Genomic DNA, 20,973 nt, shown 5'->3' with positions numbered 1-20,973 from the left:
TGATGCATGTGGAAATGCCTCAGGAAGCCACGTTGAAAAAGTGTTTTTACCACAAATTGATAGCTTTTAATGTCACTACCACTGAAACTGAGAAGAGATGGGATACACATGTGAGAGATGGGAGAAAGAGAGTTTGTGCAAGGTAGAAGGACAATAGACCTTGACCTGGATATTTGTGGTGCCTGTTTGTCTCACAGCTGAGAAAATATTTACATGGTCTACCCGATAAACCCACTGCATCTCTGGAATAATTTATTATTAGATAAATAATTTGAAGTTCCAGACAGCCATTTCAGTGTAACTTTCAATCCAGTACAACTAAATTGTCCAAAATCTTGATTGGGAATGGCACACATTAAAACTATTCTGCTCAAAAGTTATATTTACATACATATCATTTTAAATTTTTTTGTGCATCACATGTCTCATATTTCATCTCAAGCATGCTCTTTAATGACACTTTTGTCTCCTTGCTAACCAAGTACACTAACTTTAGATAACACTTTACAATTAGTGATTGTTAATTGTAATTTGTTTAGAAATTGATACAATTAATTTTCACTCAAAAATATTAAAAAATTGTTTATTTATTTCTGTCTGTTTTTTAATTGTTATAATATTGGTATGATATAATATAATATTTTTAGACTGAAATTCTGGGTCTAGTACACATGTATGACAATAAAATCTTTAAATATAAGGCATTTGAAAGAAGCACAAATAAAGACAGTTTTAATGTGACATTCATACTGTATAACAAAAAGGTTAAACTTTAATTATCTTAATTTTATTAAAATCAGGGGCAGAAAAGTCCCAATAGTGAAGAAAAACCTTACATAAACAACCTGCAACAGATCTATTACAGAATGCTCAAATTTTAATACAGATAGTTTTTTCTATCTTGATTGTGATTCTTTCTTGATTGTGAAGCACTTGGTCAACAAAGTTGTTTTTAATTGTGCTATATAAAATAAACTGAATTGAAATTGATTTGAATAATGCTTCAAGAGAACATATGCAAGCATGTCTGTTTCAAGTGATGTGGAAACAGAGATTCATATCTTATTTGCCATTTTATTATTATTGTGTTCCAGTAAGTTGCAGGACCTTCCTGTTGTGTTAACTCCAATTCTCACATTGGACGGACTGCCAGAATACATGACCACTCATGAGAGGATGGTGGTACAGAGCAGAAGGGTTGCTTTCTATGGGGAGATGACAGCCCACCTGTGCCACCAGACTCTGTGTGCGGCCGTATCAGAGCTGTGAGATTGTTAATGGAATTTTGCAGCCCTAGCCTGTGATAGAGCAATAAGAGTCTCCACAGAAACACTCTGCCTACATCTCACTGCCCATAGATAGATAGATGGATAGATAGGAAGGAATTAAGGAAAGGACATTTTCTTGCCCCCTCATTTAAACTTTTGGGCATTTCTGGTGGCATTTTGGCCCAGAGCCCACTTTAATTTCTGACCCTGCTGTAGAGCATTTATGGCCACCTACTGTATACTGCAAAATGTTTGGAGTGCCAATCACATTTTTTTGTGGGAGTGAACCCCCTAAATCATCATTCTGATAACAGTAGCAATGTTTTAGCAATGTCGAAGTGGCTGTAAACAAGAAATATGGATGGCAACCTTTAACCCATTTGGTATTATTTCTTTTTTCCCATTCTAACGCAATTGTTAATAAATCACCGTCAACAGATGTGCTTGCTAATGTCATGTGTATTTTGTTGGTTCATGTTTTTCATGTCTATTATTTAAAAATTTCTAGTTCCTGTTTCATGTCATGTGGCTCCCTTGTCGTGTGATTTCATATTTCCCTCCATGTTCATGTATTTTGTTTTTATTGGTTGATTGTCTTGTTATCTTAGAGTTCTTTGTGTTTATTGGTTATCTTTGTCCTGCATTCTCCCATGTCATGTATTTAACCCTCGTATTCATATTCGTTAGTCTAGTTATGCCAAGCCAAGTTTATGTTATGTTATGTCAAGTTCATTTTTATGTTTATTTATGATTGTAGTTAGGGTTTTGGATACAATGTTGGAATAAATTTGCACTTGGGTTCTTTACTTCTTTGTCATTGTCAATGTAGCAACATTGTTACAGCTAAGCGGTTGCTGTTAAACAGCACGCTTTGTCTGCACAGTGATACAGCATATGCATTACCTCTAGATCGCAGGGCTGATGGGAGAAATTATGGTGCGTTGAGACACAGGCATCAAAACTGAACTAGTTTTTCAGTTTGGTTCTGTACACAACACTAATTTAATGAAGATTCGGTTGTCACTAGCTGAATTCCCATGGAGTAAATTTGGTTGTAGAATGCGATTGTCACTTCCCTAAATAAATTAACTCTGTGTACAGAATACTTCTAAGCACTCAAAAGAGGAGTTCTGCAGATTTTAAAGCAGCTGCAGTGTATATGTGGCCATTGATTTTCTGAGTATAACTATAATTTTCAGTAATATGCACTGCATGGAAGCATGGCTTAGCTATGTCTTTTTTCTGGGTAATTGTAATTCAGAGAGTTTTTGTGGTAGCAGAAGAGGAGAGGCTGGTGGAGAGGTTACAATTGTCTGCAAAGAAAACATCTCACTTTTAAGGACCACAGGAGAGTGACCTGGCTTACTGAGAAGACATTCCATTAGTTGCACACATGTGGCTTTAGAGTTTAATAAATTCTGTCTTTTAAAAGGCCTGGATGGTGGAGGGAGACTGGGCAAAGACTGTGATTAGCCTGCTTCCAACTTGACATTGCCAAAATCTAGAGCGAGCTCTAAGAAATGATGTTTAAAAACACATATTAGCAAACAGAGGTGGATCGCTCAGATCTCATTTCTTTGTCTGAGAGTGCTCATCTACATAGCTCTCAACTTCTCTCCTCTCTCTTTATTCCCTCTGCCTCCATTTCTGTTGTTTTGTGTATGGCTGGAGCTGAGGCCATGGAGAGAAAAGGACAGTGATGCAACAGTGCCCCTTTCCCATCAGGATTAACCCCTTGCTGTAGATGGTTGTGCATTAGTGGAGGAGAAAAATGCAATTTCCTTCACTATCTGACATAGCAACCACAAATACACACTGGGACACACATTGTCTCTCACACTGTGATAATAAACACACAGTACACAAACTGATACAGTCAACAAAACACAAATGTGCCAACCAAACACCTTTAGTTCTAAGTAAAGCAAATTCTCTCAAAATGCATGAAGGCCACTCCAGCGGCTCCAATCTTCTAATGCAGACAGGGGACCAAATGATAGACTGAGAGAATCTATTTCACTGAGGATCAGAGTGGTGGGAGGGGGACAGGTGGAGGATGCTGTCCGCTGGACAGATAGCTGGGTTTTCAAACTCCTTTGTTATGAAGCACAGTATGATGATTCTCTTTCCCCCTTTTTTCTGTGCTCTTTTGTTTGAGAGGAAAAACACAGAATTTTGCTTTTGCTCTTCAGGCAGCCATAGTACACTCCCTGACAGAGCAGACCAACAGACGAGTCTTGTTTTTCAACTTGTGAGTCAAATTACGTTAAGTACACTTACCAAGATCACCATGTCTTTCCTGTAATAATGGCAAGATACAGGCTGCTGTGAAGATATAATCTTCACTTAAATAGCCCAGACAACTAAAATGTTTGATCCACGTACTGTATCTCAATAAATCCATGGCTCTAGTTGTGTATTTTACAATCAAGTACCAAGTCATAAGAACACAACTTAGAAGAAAGATTAACTTATAAAGTTCCACCTTAAAAAAGTAGAAGAAAATAAATAGTTTTGCTCTGAAATCGAAATGGATGAGCCACGTCCGAAGTTCTTGAAAAAAGCAGATAATCACACAGCACCACACCTCATATTGTTCCGACCCTGTGTAATGTTCTTTTGTTAAATAAAATAGGGGATGTTATGTACAGTATATCCAATATGCTCTTTTTCATAACAATGAAAGTAGAAGGTAATTTATACAGCTATGCTCCAAAAATTACAAGAAAGCACTGAAAAGCATATCATGGAAGTAGTCTGTTGTATTCAGGGCCATATCTAAACAATTCTGGGCATCCCATGAAGAGTGCTATTTAACATTCCTACATATATAAATATAATTGTATATATATATAATACAAATTAAATATTGTATATAAATATTGATTCAAATAATGAAACTATTGGTTCAACAGACCCGGTCCCTTATCCGGCTAATTAAGCCTCAGAGAGGGATAAAGGCTGACTGCGGAAGAGAGATAGTTTACGGTCAGCTGACAGTCATGTGTGTGTTTGTGTCATTTGTTTAAGTTTTTCTTTAAACTATTTTTTATATTGCCAAGCCGGTTCTCGCCTTCTCCTTGCCCATCTAAATCCCTTTACAATAGCCTATATTAAATATAAACAGATATATATATATATATATATATATATATATATATATATATATATATATATATATATATATATATATATAAAATTAAGTATTTCTTGAACAGTGAAAATTGCTCTAAAAATGCAAAAAATCATGGAATTATTATGACTTAAAAAATGCAAAAAGTTGAGCCCTTGAGCACTATACATTAAGTCAAGTCAAGTCAAGTCAATTGTATTTGTATAGCGCCTTTCACAACACACATCATTAACACCCCACTTTTGTAGCAACTATCTACTGTTGGATATTTTTTAAGTGAACATTACTATTTTTCAAACTGTTAAATAGCAAAAACTATATATATATATATATATAAAAAAAAAATTAGCTATGTAAATATTTCACATTAATTTACATCCATATTAAGGCTGGACATTTGTGCTGACTAAGTCACTTATAATGTCTTTGACGTCCAACTGTACTACTGAACAAATCTTTTAAGTGAATGAATCATTTTCATTCATTCCATAAACTGACTCATATTTCTCGTTCACTGATGCCTTTCCCTTTCATAGCCAAGGTGCTGTTCTGCTTTTCATGTCTGTAAAGACTGACTATAGAATGAGCCAATAGCATTCAAGTGTGGGCTGTGAAGGGGTATATCATTGGTTTGACCCGCTTGTGGGTCACCTGAGACGCATCCATTTATAGCCCTGCTACAGGTGCATCCAATGATGTCACCAGTAGAGACTATAAATTGTAGTCAATTTCATTGACGTGTTGCACACATATTCACAGCTGGTCACACCTAAAGTTGTTCCCAAATCGCTAAATCAGCGCAGCATCTCATTCCACTTTTATCATGGAACAGGGGTTACAGTTAAGTAACCTGAGATGTTATCCAATTTCGTTCAACAAGAAACGAAGCTAGATGGATTATCAATAAAAGTGACAGATGACCACACTTTATAATGATAAGCAAATGTTTTTGAAACTCATTAATATTTTGTTAGTTGGCTAGTATTGTATATCTTGATAAGTAGTCATGCTCTGTAGTTCACTGCATGATAGATATGATTTTTTTGGGAAATGTTTATGATGCTTAAACACTGCAGTGCTGAAGACTCTAAGTAAAATTGTAGACACTTAATTTAAATTAAGTATTATTAGACTTGTTCTGGTTGTGAATGGCTGTTTTTGGTTCCATGCAGTTAATTAAATCACGGTCAAGGCATAATTTGTATATATGGCCAACGAATGAAACAATGAACGAATTTGAACAAATATTTTTGGTGAGCGGAATCTAAAGTATTGAGTCAGTGAAATTAATCAAAATAGCCAATGATGATCATCCACCAAAGAGCAACCCAGACATGTCCTGGCAGGTCAAAATGTAAGTGAGTATGTGATGATAAAATGTTCATTTTTGGTTGTTATTTCTTTAATGCACCAATTTACTAAAGTACGCAACTCTAAACAGCCTACAGATAGACCAATGAACCAAATAACTTTAGTCATCATGCTTAAGAACACCCTATTTCTGTGGTGAAATCACTGTAATGCATGACCTCTTATTGCTTTACATTTATATTACATTTATGCATTTGGCAGATGCGTTTATCCAAAGCGATTTACAATGCACTTACAGGGACAATCCCCCCGGAGCAACCTGGAGTTATATGCCTCGCTCAAGGACACAATGGTGGTGGCCATGGGGATCGAATCAGTGCGCCTTCTGATTAACAGTTATGTGCTTTAGCCCACTACGCCACCATCCCTCATTTATTCATCAATGTAAGTAAACAATCTCCTCAAATCTCAGACAAATAACACCTAATAGGCTGAGTCAAGGCTATCTGCAGGTGGGGCACTTTAATTAATCCAGAACATCATGACTGATTACATACCAAAAACATAAAATGGACGTAGATGTAATGAGAGTGAAGGTACTTGGATTAATGATTGAAATTTTGGAGTATATAAGAAATGTCTTAGCAATGCAGGTATTATAAGCTTAGATATTATTCTGAAGTGTTTTGGTTCTGTGATTGAAATTGTTCAGATATTCCATTTCTTTATAAATGAACATAGTTGGGAGAACACTACCTTTTCTAGTATTTTCAGCATAAATGGTAGATTTGAAATCGGTCTAAAATTAGCCAATTCTCTAGGATCAAGCTGTGGCTTCTTAAGCAGTTTGATAACTGTTGTTTTAAAGTTTCTTGGGAAATGTCCTAAGGATAGAGAGGAGTTAATAATATTAAGAAGTAGTTCTGAGATTACTGGACATATATCTTTTAAGAGCTTAGTTGGTATCGGATTTAACATACATGACTGCCCCAGATATTACACCAAATATCTGATTGGAGTCTGTGATTATTAAGTATTTTATTATTGTAAAATATTTGCTTATTTAAGACTGTATGAGGGTGTATGTGTAACGAGGCAGACGAGGAGTAGGATCTAAACGCAGCTTTTAATGAAAAAAAACAAAAGACGAACAGGGTAGACCGGGTTAAAACAAAAAGAAAGGGAACAAAATAAACATCCACAATGGGAAACCAAAAAATAAACAAGAGAAAACATCCTTGAAGGGCACGGGCAGGAACACATTCAAGAACAGACATTACATTTAACAACTGACAACGAATGAACAAACAACAGGGCTTGAATACACAAGGATAATGATTAAATTAAACACAGGTGAGAACAATGAAACTGGCAGTGATGAGGGCAGGGAATTATGGGAAGTGTAGTCCGGGACAGATGGCAAGTGAGAAACACAGGGCAGACAACAGGGAATCGTGACAGTATGATGGTTTCCATGTAATAAGACGAATACTATTGGTGTGTGGTCAGGCACAATGAAACACCAGAAGTATCCAACCCAATCCAATTGTGGTTTATTGTAGTGTTTGTGCAAGGGAATGGCAGGTTATAGAGCTGATATAGACAGGTGGTAGCTGGTCTTGGCAGTGGAGACTGACAACAAACAATATTGTTTTTATCTAAACAGAGAATATATATAATGTGTTATCACTATACATTAAATTCAATACATAGGCAGCAAATATCTATGGCTACCATGTAACCGATAAGAATTAACCTGTTGATACGCACCCCCTTTTTGAGCACAAACCATGAAAATGACATACCTGAACTTAAATGGTTGTATTTACTGGACCCTTTGCAGTATGGACACAGTTGTAGTACCTTTTGAAAGAAGACACTTTGGGCTTTATTTCCCAAGTTTCAGAATTAATATATGTTGTTACAAGTTAAAGAAGATGAAGTTTATAATTATAGATATTTTGTGCTGAACATGTTTTTATAATCTAAAAAAACTAAAATAAAATTGCCAAGAAAACCCAGAAATACAATGTTCCTAAAGCCACAAGTCTAAAGCAGTTATGTTTCAAATTTGAAGATGATCTAACAAAAAATGAGGTTCCTGCAAGCTTTTTTTCTCTGTAAAATCGCTAAAAGAGTATATATTCTTGCAAATAAATATATTATATATAATATAATTCCTCTAAAAGAGTGTGCACTGATGGACAGCATCTTTTTAAAGATGCCTTTCCATCTGTGTGTAATACGTGCATGCGGTCGCTATCTCTCCACCTCTGATAGCCATGAGTGCTGCCTCACATGTCTGGGATGTAGTCATGTTGAGGCAGCATTCATGGATGGTTCAAGTTCTCACTGCAAGAACATGACCATGGCAACGTTGCGGTCGCAGCTTTCTTTCATTCGGGGGAAAGCCACTCAAGCCACTCCTTTTGCCTTCATGCACCCGGCCTCGGCACACTCACACCCACACTCAGGCAGTTATGATGAGTCACGGGGACAGTCTCCCTCCTCCCCTGTCGCTGACTGGTCCTATGGTGGGTTTGTGGAGCATAGTAAGTGCTTCAAGGTTCCCCTCAGCAGTCACGAGATTGGGACGCAAGGCTCCTCGACGTGACGTCTCCTGCTCTACCCCGTCGCGAGGCCCCACCCGCACGTACGTCAGACAAGATTGTCTCCTTAGTGCCCCTCACCTGGAACTTAGAGTCCTGGCTAGCACTCTCAAACCTGTCGCGATGGCAGGCCAGGACTATCCGACTCGGCTACCTCTGTGAAGAGTGAGAATGCCACTACCATGCGTGCGGAGTTCGCGACCCTTCTGCAGAAGGACACGATAGAACCTGTCCCTCAAGCCGAGATGAAGATGGGGTTCTACAGCCTTTAATTAATCATGCTAAAGAAAGGCTGTAGGTTGCGGCCAATCTTCGACCCGTGAGTTCTGAACAAGTCCTTGCACAGACTCCTCCAAAATGCATTTTGCCGTGCATCCAGCATCAAGATTGATTCATGACGGTAGACCTGAAGGATGCATACTTCCATGTTTTGGTTTTACCAGCACAGGCCCTTTCTGTGGTTTGCTTTCCAGGGCCTGGCGTACCAGTACAAGATCCTCCCCTTCGGCCTGTCCCTGTTGCCTCGCATCTTTACAAAAGTTGCAGAGCCAGCCCTTGGCCTGTTAAGGGAAGTGGGCATTTGCATTCTCAATTATCTCGGCTGATTCTAGCCCACTCTCGAGATCAGTTGTGTGCGCACAGGGACCTAGTGCTCAAGCACCTCAGCCGGTTGGGGCTTCGGTTGAACTACGAAAAGGGCAAGCTCTCTCCGGTTCAGAGCATCTCTTTTCTCGGGATGGAGTTAGACTCAGTCTCTATGATTGCGTGCCTCACAAGCAAGCGTGCGTAGTCGGTGCTGTACTGCCAGAAGCTGTTCAGGTGGATAAAGGCGTACTGAAACAGTTTCAGAGGCTCCTGGGGCATACGGCGTCCTCGGCAGCGGTCACACTGATGTAGTTCGCTACGTTCAGGAGCGGGTTTGGTTATTAGCAATAATGAATAATTATCAAAGATAATTATCAATTATTAAAATCAATAGAACATTGATTAGAATCCATGTTAGCTTTTTAATCCTTTAAATCAACAGTCTCCAAAGATAACAATCAATCATCAAATTCATTCATTATCAAAGATAATCATTAATTATTAAAATCAATGGAACATTTATTAGAATTAACAATAGCTTATAGATCCTATTGATTTCAACAATCATCAAATATAATTATCAAAATCAATAGAATATTAATAAGGATTAATATCCCCGGGAAACCACCCTGGAATCAGGGACTAATAACCAGACAGCATAACAGTCTCAATATTAGAATGTTCTCTTAGGAAAATGTATGTCCGGAGATTACCAACATTCAAAAGGGAACAATGAAGGATTGATTCTGAGCACTAACATCCCCTTTCAGCCTTCGACACAGGTGTATGCAAAACAAACCAAAACACTTCTCTTTGAAAGATAACAAAGTTTATTGATGCAGTAATATCAATTAATAATCAATACAATGCAGTCAATAAACTTCTGACTTACAACTACAAACTAAACAGTGACATGATTAGATATGGTAACCAAAATATGCCTATAACACATGAGAGGAATTTATGTGTGTGTGAGAATGTGTGTGTGTTTGTGTGTTAGAGAGAAAGGAGTGATGCGCACAAATGAAGGACGTGACTCTCGTGGAGAGTACATCACACAAGATTTCTGAGATTTATTACCGAGTTATCAACTGAAAGAATGTTTGTGAGGGGTTGCGTGTCTGTGTTTGTTTGTGGTTAGTAGGAGAGAGAGAGAATAATGATCACGGCACCGAAACCGGTTTTACGATCGTAGGAGAGAAAGCAGCTGTTAGTTTATCACTGGTGACGTGGTGAACAGCTCATATACCATCCTGTGGTCTTTGGTTCTTTAATGGATAAACTCAGTGTGCAATTCTCATCCGCGATGGCGGAAATACACAACAGTCTAACATGGTTGGATTACAACACAGCAAAATCTAATTTGTGATAAGAAAATGTGGCAGCGGGGGTGTGGTCAAGCGCCCGTCCGGGAGAGAAAAGCGGTAAGGGTGCTTACACCTGAGCTAAATTATGTCTAACACCTGCCTCTAATTTCAGTAAGCACGGGGAGAGCAGCATAAAAGGCAGCCAGAGGGCCTCCATCGAGTGAGAGACTGACTACAGAACTACTGTGTGTGTTTGAATAATACTTGTCTTTGTAAAAGTGCTGTGTGCACATGTAAGTTGTGAAAATAAAGAACCTCACTTCCGAGCAAGTGCTTCAAGTGTCATCCCTTGGAGGAGATCCTTTACAGAGTACTTTATATTAATACGTAAGTATTATTAGCAGCAATGAGTGGACTCGGCGGTCCGTAAACTGTACAAGCTGTACAGTTGTACAAACTGTAACCTTGATTAACAAGAATAACACACTATAATATTCTATCTCTGCCCAGACGTAAACGCTCTTACTTGGATCGTGTGAGGACGCAGGTAGAATGTTCATCCGTCGTTTGACTCTGAATTGGTTCCTCAATGCTTGGGTGATGACGGGAGGCTGTTTTCTCACTTTTTTGGTGGGTGGTACGGCTGCTGATTCTCGGTGGGCTAGCAGACAAATCAGTGATTTCAACTTGGTTGTGTAACGTTCCGGTGTTGTCTGTCCTATGTTCTCTGTTTTTCACCCATCACGTTTATGTCATGTTTCCTGGTCTGCGCCGTGTTTTCTGTCTCACCTGTCACCGCTCCCATTCCATGTCACGTTTTCCCTGTTGTCCGCCTGTAGTCTCACTGTCCGAGCGTAAAACTGCAACTCCCACAATTCCCGGCCCCTCTCACTGCCTGCACTCTTCATTGTTCTCACCTGTCTCATTGAGTCTTCATTGTGTTCGTGTATTTAACCGTGTCTGTTTCTCCTTTCCCGGTTCGGTCTTTGTTGTAAGTTTATGCCTGTTTCCCATGCTTCCATCATTGTCTTCTCCGTTGTTATACCCGTTTATGCCTCCCGTGTTATGTTAACCCTTTGTTTGCCCTGCGTGTTTTGTTTATCTTTTTCCCATCGTGGATGTTTACTTTTGTTCATGTTTTGTATTACCCTTATTGTCTAAATAAAACCTCCGCTGTGACTAGATCCGCATCCTGTGTCTGCCTCCACCTTCAATCGTGACAGGTTGAAGAGGGAAAAGAATCTTCTTTCTTCACTTCTGCAGGCAAACGGATGAAGATGCGGATTGCTCGGAGGTGTCCTTCGGATCCGTTAGAGTGTTTGGTGGAAAACAGAGTAATCTCAACTCATCCAGCGAGATGGAGGTATTTCTACTCCCGATGACACCATTATTGTGGGGCGTTCTGTTGTGCGCATTATCCAATACGAGTTGAGATATCGATCCTTTGGAATTTCACACACAGGTGAAAATTTAGCAAGGTTTCATGGGATTTGTATTCGGTTTTGGTCTCCCTTTGTTTGATTATTGTGTGGTTTTTATCAGAAAAGATTTATGACTGTGTGTGTGTAGGCCGCAGTCAGGCTTTATGGGATGTGCAGGCCTACCTTTGCCTTATATCTGAATACATGAGGCCCTTGGGTTGATTCATATGAGACCGCTCCAGCACTGGCTTCAGACTCAAGTGGCGGCTGTTCCCCTCCACCTTGAAGGTGTATGTGGCCACTATAACGGTGCAACACGACGTGGTGGACGGTAAGTCCCTGGTAAGCACGACCTAATTATCAGGTTCTTGAGAGGCGCCAGGAGGCTGAACCCTCCTAGGCTATGCCTCTGTCCCTCATGGGATCTCTTCATGGTCCTCCTGGGCCTGCGGAGAGCCCTGTTTGAGCCCTTAGAGTCAGTTGAGCTAAAGGCAGTATCATTGAAGGCTGCCATCCTGACTGCGCTCATGTCCATCAAGAGGGTTGGAGACTTGGACTCAGGTGGTGAGCCTGCAAGCGCTGCCTTGGGAGGAGACAGACCAAGTCTTGTCGTTGCTGTGTCCGGTCTACTTGGATCGCACACAGAGCTTTAGGCACTCTGAGCAGCTCTTTTTCTGCTTTGGCGGACAGCAGAAAGGGAATTCTGTCTACAAACAGAGGCTTGTCCACTAGATCGTGGATGCCATCGTGTTGGCATACCAGGCTCAAGGCATGCACGCCCACATGGAGTGTGGCGTCCTCTTGGGCATTAGCCAATGGCGCTCCTCTAGCAGACATCAGCAAGGCAGAGGGCTGGGCAACACCCAATACCTTCACAAGATTTTATAATCTCTGGGTTGAGCCGGTTTTATCCCATGTGTTGTCAGGTACGAACAGGTAAGTATGTGGGGCAGCTGGCCGGGTGTACCGCTTGCGTACATTGCCTTTCCCCTCTGGGACAGGAAGATCTGCACTTTTTTCACCCCATGCGAGTTCATGAAATGGTGGACCCTGGATGTCTTTCCTCCCTAGCCCTGTGGCTGATGAATTCGGTGGAGGAATTTGTAGCCGGGCCCAGTACGTGTGCCAGGATGCCCTGTCTGGGGTAGGTGCTCCACATGTGATTGGTTACCTGTTCCCTCTGTGATGTATTTTCCTGGGTACGGTTTCCCTGTCGGTAGATCTGAATCTCCCTTGGGCAGAGCTCCCTTTGCCACCAGTCGCCGCGTTTGTAGAACACCTCCCCTCGGGTAGGACCAACTGTACACCATGGCGCCTCTTCCACGTATGGTTGGTATGCATACGTGACATATCTGCCACATGTTAACCTCACCTTTGGGCTGGATGTGGTCTCCACTGTGTCTTTTCCTCCTGGGAAAGAACACCTTCCCCCATGCAAATATATTTATCCCTCACCGAAAATTTTACTCTGTGGGGTGAAAAAAAGAGAGAAAAGGCCATGGATGGTGCGGCCTGTTCCCATAGTAGATACATCTCTGTTCTGTGAACATATACAAATGGTCTGTCTTATAAAACAATACTTTTGAACCATTAACACCTAACACCCTTGCGCCAAGCATTTTGTGTCCTTGACAACAGGACAGCACAGCAAGTTAAAAAGTGTTGTTTGCCTTGATGAACTGTTGGATTTGTGCTGGTTCATACAAACCACTCTTGTGCCTGCAAGACCAGTTTTTATTCTACAATGTCATGGCTAACAGAGCTCTGCTAGCTTTTGATGTGACACACCAGCAGCACTAATGTTTACTGTTTAATATGTACATTGTCATGTGTACAATTGTTTTTTTTGGCCATTGTGCAGTTGTTAAATATATGAAATTAATAAACACAATTGCTATTTGATTTGTTTGCTTTTTGGTGTACATTTTTTTTTATGTATTTGGCAGACGCTTTTATCCAAAGCGACTTACAGAGCCCTTATTACAGGGACAATCCCCCCGGAACAACCTGGAGTTAAGTGCCTTGCTCAAGGACACAATGGTGGTGGCTGTGGGGCTTGAACCAGCATCCTTCTGATTACCAGATTACAAGTTATGTGCTTAGACCACTACACCACCACCACACCAATACAGTGTACATACTGTAACTGCATATTTGTAAAGGTATGTTAATGTATGCAACAATGTGATTACTTTTGTCTGTGTTAGCTCAAATGCATTTTCTGTATTACAATATGTAATTTTGGAAAAATACTTTAGATTAATGTGACAGTTCTGTTAGACCTACCGGAAAATGACATTGGGCATTAAATGTTAATATGTGAAGAATATTTTAAGAAATCACATTCATAGTTACATTTTACTTGGGAAAAATCACATCAAGTCAGTGTAATATAGCTAAGTTAGACTTTGAGGGAAAACACATTGGTTTAATATAATATAGCTAAGTTTGATTTTAATGAAAATTTTATTGGGCCAGTGTAATATAAATCTTACAAATTTAAGAAATCACATCCTATCAATGTAACAGATATACGTTTCCTCTGAAAAATTACATTCAGTCAATGTAATATAGCTAACTTTGACTCTTGGGGAAAACACATTGGTTTAATGTAATATAGCTAAGTTTGATTTAAAGGAAAATTACATTAGGTCAGTGTAATGTAGCCAAGTTTGAGTCTGAGGAAAATCACACTCGTTTAATGTAATTCTGATAATTTTGATAGAAACAGTTTGATTACATCCAAGAAATATGATTAGATACAGCTATATTAATGTAATAATTGTGTGTGGAAATTTGCCACATGATTAAAATATATTCAACTGATGAGGTATTTTTTGAGAGTAGTTAAAAAAGCCAATAAATGGGGCAAATGCTTAAATCTGTTCCCAAAAGTGAATAAAAGGGTGTTAAAATGAATGTGGGTGCTCGTGTAGGCACTGATGCAGAGTAAATGGCCTATTTATCTCAAGCTCTCTAAGGGTGAGGTATAAATACTCTCTTGACCATCTTGCAAAATGGGACACAGGCCTCAGGTAAGAGGAAAAGATTGGATGTTATTTTAAGTTTTTGAGAGTGGAAATATCAAAGCACGCTGCTCTCAGACAAAGAGGTCATTTCCAGGCCGTTTTCACAATAAAATGAGCAATGTGTAGTAAACTCTTCAGGTGTCCATTCTGAAGGACAGCTCTTCAGCCGGTGCACACCAGAGGCTTTGATGTTTTATTAATAGAGCTGCACACAGAGTGTCAAACACTAGGGGTGTAGATGTACTCTGCTGGGGGATGTGGGCAGAGCCAGACAGCTGATAGCACAGCAGAGAGTCTGGTCTCCTGACATTGATCTGTTTGGTTAGTGCAGCCCTCTCAGCAGGACCGGTATCACAGGAGGCTTTGATACCAGCTCCTATACTAGCACGATCAATGAAAGCAGCATGCTTTGTTGTTGGTGATAAATATTTATTTAAAGTTGGACTTGTTATTTAGTTAAGGATAAGATTTACAAAAAACATTAATGTTTTACTACTTATTACCTATAATTCATCAATAAGGCCATCTAGTTTGATTAATTAGCTGGGTTTTCATCCAAATGTTTCACATTTTGTAAGCAAATTCCTAAAAACCCAATTAAAGAAAATGCAAATCATTGCACATTTCCATCCACTATATCATGTGCATTATTTTACAAAACCACACTGCCTTTGTCCAAACCAGATGTAAAGCGATGGCGCAACACACGATAAAAGGTATCTTTTCCATGTAAGAGGTTTTCTTTTAACCAGCTGTGACACACAACGAGTGACAGGGCTTTCTATCTTTGAAATTTTGCGCCGGTCAGCGCAGTCAACAAATGGGTAGAAAATGATTGTCATTAAAGTATATTAAAGCCAGTATCACACTAGCCTGTTCACAACAACTTGATTTTGGCTGAACGCACCTACCGAATGTTGTGCTTCAGGTCTCGCTTTCTTCAGTCAGAGCTCTGTCACACACATGCACCGGTTCAGAATGGCAGTGGGGAGACATACCGGCTCATCCCCACTTTCCTGTCATGTGGAGATCGGCGAAATAACAGGAGTACTATGTGATTAATGATGCAATTCATAATGTAACTTTGCCCTGGGGCCTGGGTAGCTCAGCAATTAAAGATGCTGACTACCACACCTGAAGTCACAAGTTCGAATTCAGGATGTACTGAGTAACTCCAGTCAGGCTTCCTAAGCAACCAATTAGCCTGGTTTCTAGGGTGGGTAGAGTAACGTTTGGTTAACCTCCTCGTAGTCACTATAATGTGGTTCTCGCTCTCGGTGGGGCATTTGGAGAGTTGTGTGTGGATGCTGCGGAGAATAGCATGAGCCTCCACACGTGCTAGGTCTCCACAGTAATGTGCTCAACACGCCACGTGATAAGATGCGCAAATTGACGGTCTCAGATGCGGAGGCAACCGTGATTCGTCCTCCACCACCCGGATGGAGGCGAGTCACTACGCCACCATGAGAACTTAGAGAGCATTGGGAATTGGGAATGTCAAATTGGGGAGAAAGGGGGAAGAAAAAAGTAACTTTGCCCTGTGGATGTGTGTGTATTTTGGGGCTTGCCGCAGAAAACGTATTAACATATGGAGCTTCAGTGAGAAAATTAGTTGTGTTCTATAAACAGACTCTTTTGTCTGTGATTGCTATGTTTTCCACATTTTATTGTCAATTATCCTAATTTTAGAGTATTAATATCGCTGTGTCACGTGGTGCCTGTTGTCGACAGACAGATTGCTTGTCACTGGAATTTTATCACTTTGCGTCTGGTTAGGACAAGGTGATGCAAGTGCATAGCTGTGTAAGCAGAGTGTGGGTACTAAACAGTCCTAACTTGTCTCCATTTGAGAATGTGTGGCACATTAAAAAGCAGAAAATATGGCAATGAAGGCCCCCGTACAACTGCACAACAGAAGACCTACATAATGGATAAATGGGGGAAAATTATACTTCTAAATTTAACAAACTTGTGTCTTCAGTGCACAAATGCTTGTGTTGTTAAAATAAATTGTGATGTTACACAATGGTAAACACTCGACTGTCCCAACTTGCGTGTATATGTTCCAAAAACAAGGTAAAACATCAATTAATGTGTTGTAATAGCTTGTTCATTAAATCACAGGTTAAATAAAATTAACAAATCACTGTTTTTAAAAACAAATTGTATTACTATACGGACCCCACTTTTCAGAGTTGTACATGGGAGCATCCACGCTCGATTGGGTGTTGTGGCAATGTGTTTCGCTGTCCTTTTCTAGACATCACGGTACCATTTCATGGCCTCCTTCATCATATCACAGCCCAATTTACCATATGGTCTGCCCACCCAGTTTGCCCAATGGCAAGTCTGCCTCTGCTTTCAGGCCTCCATCTCTCCCCGGATCCCAGTTGCAAGAAAACGAATCGGTTACCTAACGTAACCTCGGTTCTCTCTAGATGAGGGAACGAGTATTGCGTAAGCTAGCTTACGCTACGGGAAAGATTAATCTTTTCTGAGATATTGAAGCCAAAAAATATCCTTAATTTTGTATCCATTGTCAACGCAGTGCAGCAGCTGCATACCTTGAGCGGGCTAGCTAGCAAGCTCATTGGTTGCTCTGCGGCAACTGCTGCAGCCTATAGACGAACTTGAGTGAACTTGCGTCCAATGACAGGCACCCGCGCCGTCACTGTATCAAAGCCCGCCAGAATGGGCGTGGCTAGAGTGCATATAAGCGTAAGTTCGTAGGCTGGAACCCTGGTTTTCATTGAATGAAGTGAAAATCGCTGCGTGGCGCGAAGCACGGCCGGCTACGCAATACTCGTTCCCTCATCTAGAGAGAACCGAGGTTACGTTAGGTAACCGATTCGTTCTCTTCACGAGAGGTTCTCTCAGTATTGCGTAAGCTAGCTACGCTCACGGGAACCCATTGTCAACACCGTCTGCGCCAAGCATCCACTGCATGAGCCCGGGGTGGGGGACCCGGGGAGCCCTTGTGAGTGGGGAATAATATTTGGCCGGCAAGAGTGCGGGCCAGTGTGTGTGTAATACATAAGCACATAGTGGGAAGGGAAAGACAGAGCGGCGGTGCGGTCTGTGTGGAATGTGTCCCGTCAGTGCAGCTCACCAGGGGAGCTGTAGCGTGATTAAACCGCTAGTAGTTTTGCCTGCAGGGCGGGTACTTCCAGATTGTAAAATCTGACAAAGGTGGAGGAAGCCCAGCCAGCTGCCACACATATGTCGTGAATGGAAATCCCGCTGGACCATGCCCACGAGGAGGCCATGCCTCTAGTGGAGTGAGCCCTAATGGCATGGTAGGTCTTTTGACGCGTACGCGGCAGCAATAGCGTCCACTATCCATCTAGACAGTGTCTGTTTCGAGGCGCGAAACCTTTGGTGCGCCCTCAAACGAAAGCGAAAAGCTGCTCAGAGCGTCTGAAAGAGGCGGAGCGCGCAGTATACAATCTCAGTGCTCTGACTGGGCAAAGGAGATTGGTGTCGCGTTCGCTATCGGATGCTGGCAGCGCCGATAGGGAAATGATTTGTGCTCTGAAAGGAGTACCGATCACCTTGGGGACATAGCCGTGTCTAGGCTTTAAAATGACCTTGGAGTCACTTGGTCCAAACTCAAGACACGCAGCGCTGACAAACAGCGCGTGAAGGTCTCCCACACGTTTAACTGATGACAGGGCAGTTAGAAAAACGGTTTTGAGAAACCTTTTTTCTGAAAGGTATTTCAAATCCACGGATTGAAGCGGTTCGAAAGGGGGACTTTCATAGCTCGAGAACTACGGAAAGATCCCAGATAGGAACCGATGGGGCGCGGGGGTTCATCCTTCTAGCTCCCTGAGGAAGCGGATGACCAGCTCGTTTTTCCCAGTGACTGGCCGTGCAGGGGTTCAGCGAGCGCCGCAGCGGCCACCACGCATACTTTGAGCGTGGATGGGGATCTGCCCTTATCCAGCAGCTCTTGTAAAAACACGAGCAGCGACGACACCCCACATGTCCGTGGGTCCAGGTCTCTGTCGGTGCACCATTTTGAAAACACAAACCATTTGGGCGCATAGAGTCTTCTCGTGGAAGGGGCTCTAGCGTGTATGATAGTGTTTATTACTCCTTCTGGCAAAGCGACGGGTAGTCGTTGATCACCGCGCATGCAGCCCAGCGCTCTGGGTGGGGATGCCAGATCGTGCCGCGAGCTTGAGAGAGGAGATCTGCTCTCACTGGAATGGGCCACGGGGCTGTCAGTGACAGCTGCGTAAGCTCCGGGAACCATGTCTGATTCTCCCAGCTGGGCTATGAGGAGCACCGAGTGGCGCGTTTCCTGATCCTCTGCATTACCTGTGGCAATAGTGAGGCGGGAGGGAAGGCGTGAAGTGGGCGGTTGGGCCAGTCCTGGGCCAGCGCGTCCTCGCTTCGAGAAAAATACTGGGCAGTGAGAGTTCTCTTCTGGCGCTAAAGAGGTCTATCTCTGCTCTGCCGAATATGCTCCATAACTTCTGGACTGTTTGGCGTGCAGGGACCATTCCCTGGGGAAATATTGTCTCTGGACAGTCTGTCTGGGCCGTCGTTCAGGTGGCCTGGCGTCGCATCGCCCTCAGCGGCGCAGGTGGCACTGGGACCAACTCAGTATGCGTTTTGTCAGATGGAAGAGGTTCCTGGATCTGACACCGCCCTGGCGGTTTAGATAGGATACCACAGATCTGTTGTCCGAGCGGACCAGGGCGTGGTGACCCTGAATGACCGGGAGGAAGCGCCGCGGCGTACTCGACCGCTATCATTTCCAGACAATTTATGTGAAGGAGCTTTTCCTGAACTGACCATAGGCCAAAAACGGAGAGCCCTCGCGGACCGCGCCCAACCCGTGTTGGACACGTCTGTCGAGATGACTTTCGGCGAGATACAGCTCCCATCGTCACTCCCGCTGATACCATTCGGCCACTGCCCAGGGCTGCAGAGCTGAGATACAGGTCTGAGTCACTCTGATCGGCTGGCGACCCGTGGCCCAAGCCCGGCGAGATGCGCTGGTGTTTAGCCAATGCTGAAGCGAGCGATGCACAGTAAACCCAGCTGAAGTACTGCTGCGGCTGAGGCCATGTAACCTAGCATTCTCTGAAATTTTTTCAGAGGTGTGAGGTTGTTCATCTGAAAGGGCCTGGCTAGTCACTGAACACGGCGTAGCTGTGTAGATAAGCGAGCCGTCATACGCCATGGAGTCTAGTTCTATTCCAAGGAAGGAAATTGCCTGACTGGGCTGTAGTGAGCTCTTGGTCCAATTGACTGCAAGACCCAAACTGTTCAGATGACTGAGGAGAACTGTCCTGTGAGACAGAAGCTCCGTATGTGACTGCCAAAATCAGCCAATCATCCAAATAGTTCAGAATTCGCAAGCCCTGACTCCGCGAGGAGTGCGGCGCCGCATCCATGCACTTCGTGAAAGTACGAGGTGCTAAAGACAGGCGAGCGGAAGGACGGTGTATTGATAAACCTGGCCGTCGAGGCGAATCTCAAGAATGGCCTGTGGCGGGATTTATCTGAATCTGAAAGTAGGCATCTTTCAGATCGAGAGAAATAAACCAGTCCCCTAGGCACATGCTTGAGGAGTTTCCTGATTGTAAGCATTTTGAACGGTCTTTTGTGAGCACCTTGTTCAAAACCCTGAGATCTAATATTGGTCTGAGGCCGCCGTCTTTCTTGGGGACAAGAAAATAACGGCTGTAAAACCCTGACTCAGCTCAGAGAAGGTGGCACTCTCTCTATGGCCCTTTTGCACAGAAGGTTTGCTATTTCTGAGCGAAGCATGCAGGCTGCTTCCGTGTTCACAGTAGTTTCGAGCCAGCTCTGAGGCGGGGAGGCGGCGATCGAACTGTAGCAAATAGCCCTGTTTTATTGTGCTTAACACCCATTTGGATATCCCTGGGATAGCTATCCACGCTTTGAAGCGTAGCAGCTAGAGGGTGAATGGCCAAGTCAGCCTGATTGCCGCACACAGCGAGCTGAACAGAATGTTTGAGCGCTTACTGTGCTTATGCATGACTGCTCGCAGATAGCAGGGACAGGCTGTTCTGTGAGTGACTTCCTGATTGAGGTGAATGGGGAAAGAGTCACATCTGTGAAGTGATGCTGTGAGCATAGTCACGGGCATGGGACTTACATACAGAGAGGTGTTTGCTGGCCGTGTGACAGAGCGGGCAGAGAAGAGGCGCCGCCGGATTAGGTGAGGCGTTTATTGACTCTAACACTCGAGCTGGCTGTGCCCGCTTTATGTGAGTGGGCTCTGATAGGGACACGGGAAGTGTAATGCTTGTGTGTAGGGGTGAACACTGGA

The sequence above is a fragment of the Xyrauchen texanus genome, chromosome 39, assembly GCF_025860055.1.
Source record: "Xyrauchen texanus isolate HMW12.3.18 chromosome 39, RBS_HiC_50CHRs, whole genome shotgun sequence".
In the NCBI taxonomy this organism is placed as follows: Eukaryota; Metazoa; Chordata; class Actinopteri; order Cypriniformes; family Catostomidae; genus Xyrauchen; species Xyrauchen texanus.
This window is presented reverse-complemented; position numbering follows the sequence as displayed.